This window comes from Arvicanthis niloticus, chromosome 1 (assembly GCF_011762505.2).
Source record: "Arvicanthis niloticus isolate mArvNil1 chromosome 1, mArvNil1.pat.X, whole genome shotgun sequence".
Lineage (NCBI taxonomy): Eukaryota > Metazoa > Chordata > Mammalia > Rodentia > Muridae > Arvicanthis > Arvicanthis niloticus.
In genome coordinates this window covers 45423070-45428667 of record NC_047658.1, presented here as the reverse complement: position 1 = coordinate 45428667, position 5598 = coordinate 45423070, and positions in this window count along the sequence as shown.

The following is a 5598-nucleotide window of genomic DNA, read 5'->3' as shown; positions in this document are numbered from 1 at the left end:
TTAACGCTTCAGTTTCAAGGTCAACCAAGGCCTTCTTCCTCTACACAGCCTGTGCTGAGCCCTCTGGCTCATAGGCCTTGCTGTGCTCCCCTTATGAGAAAGGTAGTACTCCATCTAGTACAGGAAGACGGGAGGCATGGCTTTCTTTCTTTCTTTCTTTCTTTCTTTCTTTCTTTCTTTCTTTCTTTCTTTCTTTCTTTCTTATTTCTTCAGTAGGGTTGTTGCCATGCTTACTTCCAGCTGTCAGCCTGTCAGTGTGGCAGGCCTGTAAGGGTGGAAGGCAGTGCGGTGTCATGTGCTTGTTCACGGGGCACATGGATACATGGATCACAATGGGAATGGCTGATAAGTACTGATCCCCAACTGTGCCTTGAGCTATCGATCCTGTAGCTCGTTTCTTGTCCTACCGCCTCTCCCCCCAATCCCTCCCACCCCCCATCCCCCCCCCCCCCCGCGTGCCTCAGATCACTTACAGCGACAAACTGTGGTTCCTGGATCCCTGTAGCAACTGTCATTTGGAGACCGAGCACCTGTCTGTCAAAGGGCAGAGAGGCCCACATTGAGGTGTGGAAGCATGTCTGTTCATGGTCAGGTAGGCAGGAGCTGGAGGGGACACAGGCGTGGTTCTCCTTTCAATTATGTTTGCACCTCCTAACATGGCTTCCCAGGGCTGCTTCCAGCAGGGAGTAATGGAGTAGAAATAATATGATGTTCCTTAGTGAAATAGGACAAGATTTAAACCTGGATCTGGAATTTTCTAGTTGTGTGATCGCAGCTTAACGTATGACCTTTTTAAGAATCCCATTTATTCTTTTGTAACGAGAAAAGTACGAAGAGAGAAGAAAAAGAAGAATACTATTACGAAGGTTATTTTAGAATTCCTGGTGGCCTTGGTGATGGAGCAGGCATTTTCCTGGTGCATGGACAGGTGTCTGTATCTGCTCTATGATGGCATTACTATGCAGAGTGCCCTGGGAACACTTTGCTGTTTCCTGTAGCTTTGACTGTGGGAGATGAGAGATCCTACAGGCTGGACACCAGGTTAACAGATTTATACATATTAACTCATATAGGAAGCTATGTGCAATTATCTTTTCTATGTATTTCATTTTTCCCCCCAGAAAAGGAAACAAAAGCACAGGGAGGTTAACACTTTGTCCAAAGCCCTCAGCTATCCAGAGTGAGCTTGAAGGTAGTGAATCATCTGTAGATCCAGTGCCCCATGCTCTGTCCTATGATGTCAGTGGGTACAAGGAGTGGTCAGGGGTAAAAGGGAAGTATCTATGTCATCTTGAAATTCAGCACCTCACAGCTCCAGAGCTACAGTATTTCCTGACTCCATGTTTCTGAATCTGGGTGTAGGCAGCTGGAGAGAGACAGAGAGAGAGAGAGAGAGAGAGAGAGAGAGAGAGAGAGAGAGAGAGAGAGAAAACGTTGCTGTATTTCCTTTGAATGCACACATACTTTCTCTTCTCACACAGTGAAGCCCTGTGCTAGCCCCTATGCTCGGGACTCAGCAGGCTCCATGCAGAGCTGACGTGTGCAGAGCTGACGTGTGCAGAGCTGACGTGTGCAGAGCTGACGTGTGCAGAGCTGACGTGTGCAGAGCTGACGTGTGCAGAGCTGACGTGTGCAGAGCTGACGTGTGCATAATTTCTCCTATGACTTCAGCAGACTGTCTTCAAGTCCTTGGGTATCCAGGGATACCCGAGTCCCTGATTTGGATTGCTTGCTTGCTCCTGAGTGTTCCCAGTTATATCCTTAGCAAGTCTTCTGAGATGGATCCCACTGAGGGACCTGCTATGCTCTCCCATTGGAGTTCCGAGGGGGCAGGCTCCATTTCCCACAGTCCCTCACAACTTGGCTCTGGCCTGTGGCCTGGCTTCCCCCAGGCAGATCTACCTCCTGGGATTTGGAAGCAGCAAGTGGCTAGCATGAGGCAGGGATGTGTTTTCACTGGGCCTACAGCCTTGTGGGAGCTTTGGGTTTGCCGATGACAGTTACTGCAGAGGATCCCTTGTCAGGAGGTGGGGACTCAGAGAACAGACTTCATGGTCCCTTGCATCGGCAGGGGAAACATTGGCCTTCTGGTTAGCTGGCTCCTCCATCTGTGAGCAGCTTGTTAGCTGGGGATTGTTGCTAACACTCTCGGGCCTCAGGCCACTCAGCATGCCTGTTTATCACTTTTGTAAAGACCTCATTCCCCATATTGAGTACCTTCCTGCATAAACCAAGGAGTGAATTATATCATTGAGCTTGACCCTGCTTGCTGCTGTAGGTCTTCTGTTGTTGTAGAAACTTAGTGAGAGTTATGTTGTTTTGTTGTCTTTTCCTTCCTTTCTTCCTTCCTTCCTTCCTTCTCTCTCTCTCTCTCTCTCTCTCTCTCTCTCTCTCTTTCTTCACTTTACATCCCAATATCAGTTCCCTCTCTTTTCCCAGTCCCCCCCCCCGCCCCAGACCCTTCCTCTCCTATCATTGATTCATGATATGTGAAAAGTCTTAGAATTCTTTTCCCAATTAGGACATAGTACGCCCTTCAAACTGGCTCCACATAATCAGTGAGTCTCTTGCTTAGACTGCTCAGTCTGGTAGGTGGAACCTGTTTCTATAGGAAGCCACCGAGAACCATGTTGTTCCTACTACTAAGACCTTGTTCCATGGATCTGTGTTGCTGTCTTTAGCTGTATTTCTGCCAAGGATTTTCTTGGCTTGTTCTCGCCTGGAGAGGAACAGCCTGTCCTCTGCTGCTCTGTTCTCCAGGGAGCTCATCAATGCACCCACCTTCCTCCCTGTGTCTCACGGGGAACCCTGACACTGATCCCTGAGGCCTCCCCCTCCTCTCCACTGATGGCACCTCTTCAAGTTCCTCTAGGGCTGACCTGGAAGGCTTGCCCTGAGCCACAGTCTGGATGCCTTTTCTCCCGAGGAATTTCTCTTAAAAAGGTGCCATACACGGTTGTCTATTTATCCGAGCCTCAGCCAGAGGCTCCCATCTAGTGATGCTCCTCTTTGGTTTATCCCATGTGAGGTGCATGGCCAACTTCACACCCTTAGAGGATTGAAACATCCGTGGTAACGGAAATAAGTCCCAGCCTTCTTGCTTCTGAGACTCAGATCTCCCTGTGCTATGTGCATGGCAAGTAGAGTTCTCATGGCATATAGTTTCCAGACTGTAGCTCATGACCCTTTTGTAGGGTATCAGATTGATTAAGGGTTTGCTCAGCATTGACCATATAGGACTGATACAAACAAGAATGGTAAGTATTGCCCTGGTCATCTTTTGCTAGTTGAAGGTGTGTTCACATGTGTGCTAGTCAGGGAATACCAGAGAACAAAACTTGCAGGACACGTGTACACATACATGCATGAATTTCACACACACTAACTGCAAGGAATTGACTTATGTGATCTTAGGGGCTGGAGAGGCAAGGCTAAAATTCACTGGACAGGTCAACAGGAAAGACAGCAGAAACTTCTGGGCACAGGTTTGCGATTTCCATCCCTAACTAGATGTTCTTATCCTCCAGGGCTTCAGTGACATTTTAAAGCGATCATTGAACATGCAGCTGACGCTGGGATCGAGGTTTAACAGTGAGGTGTGAACTGTGATGTGAAGGATGAGAGGAAGCTGCTACCTTCTCCGTTTTTGGGGCCGATGCATTCAGCCTTGCCCTTTCTCTCTGCGCCTCATCCCAGGCTGTATAGGGAGGAAGCGAGCAGGCTGATGGCGCTTCCTTCAGTTATAATAGAAATAGAGTCCCTCCAAGGGTATGAGTCAGTCATGCAGCTTGACACATGCTAAGTGAAGGTGGAGTGGAATCAGTGGTTGGCAGCACTCCTTGATGCTCCTAGCGCAGCTCGGAGAGCGAGTCTCATTACTAACCGAAGGAAGAACCACTTCCTGTGGGCTTAGGGTGAATCCTGAATTCCAGGAAGCAAAGTCCCACAGGAAGAAGAGGCAGGTAGTTCCTACGAGTGGAAGAGTCCATGATCTTGTACATTTTTCTCATTCCAGTGCACCAGAACATTAAAGAACCAGTGTGAGATGTGCTTGGTATCACAGGCCTGTAGTTCCTGCACTTAAAAGGTGGAGGCGGGAAGATCAGAGTTCAGGGCAAACTTTAAACTACATAAAGTTTAAAGACAGCCTGGGACATACACAGGCACACTTAGACACACTCACACAGACACACAGACTCAGATACACTCCACAGACCCACACACAAACACATAAACTCAGACACACTCAGACACAAACAGACACAGAAACACATGTGAACACACACACAGACACACTCAGACACACAGAGACACACACACAGACACTCACACACACACACACACACACACACAGACACACACACACACCACATCCAATAAAACCAAGCCGACGAAACAAAAACCCCGTGTGTGTGTGTGTGTGTGTGTGTGTGTGTGTGTGTGTGTGTGTGTGTGTGTGTAGGAGACAGCAGACCCCCTCCTGCCGTTTCTCATCTTGCCCTTTGCAGCCCAGCTGTTGTACAGAGGAACCAGCTTACTCATAATTCCCAGGCTGAAGATACTTCTAGTTGGAACATCTGACATCATGGCTAAACAAAGAAGTCATAAATTGTGAATGTATATAAAAGGAAAGTCTCCTAAGTGGGGCTTCTCTAAATTGTATGTGTCTTCCTGAGGGAGCAATCCATTCATCCATAAACAGCAGCTGGCCAGGCAACACTGGAGGTGCCGGGGATAGAGCATTGACAGAGACGAACTTAAAGACAGTGTTCAGGTGGTACTGTGGTCTGAATATTTGTGAACTTGCCAAATCCACATGTTAAAACTAATTCCTAAAGTGACAGAATTAGGCACGAGGGAGGTGACTGGGTCATGAGTATAGAGCCAGGAATAAATAGGATCGGCACCTCTAAAAGAGGCTCCAGAGAGGCTCCTTGCCCCTCCCTCCAGATGAGGGAATGTTGAGAACATACCGGCTAGGAACAAGGAAGCCTTCCCCAGGCGCCCACTCTGCCGGTGCCTTGATCTGCAGCTTCTAAGCCTTCAGAACCACGAGCAGAACATTTCTGTTGTTTTTAGGTCCCTTGGTGGATGGTGTTTTGTTACAGCTGCTCGAACAGACTAGGGCAGTGGTTCTCAACCTTCCTAAAGCTGCTTCTTCATGTTGTGGTGACCTCAACGAGAAAATTATTGCCGATGCGAAGTTTAATGTAAATAACCTGACATCAGAACTCCCAAAGGGGTCGTGACCCACAGGGTGAGACCCACTGGACTAGATCTACAAGAAACAAAACTGTAGCCCACATGGTGAGCGCTGGGGAAGGAAGCACATGCATTGGGCCGGGTAAAGTGACACTATGAAGATGTAGTGAAACTGTGTTGTACAGCAGAGGCACACGCTACCTGGGGCTCACTCTACACTCTTGCCTTGAGGGGCAAGGAACACAGCATGTTTAGTGAAAGCCACTTTTCTAAAGACTCAGATTGCCTCTGTGTTTGCCCCAAATGAACCACTGGATCTGGATGATTGAGCTTGTCCCCCGCCCCGCCCCCGCCCCCATCACCAAAGGCACAACAGAGCAGTAAGATCTGCACAAG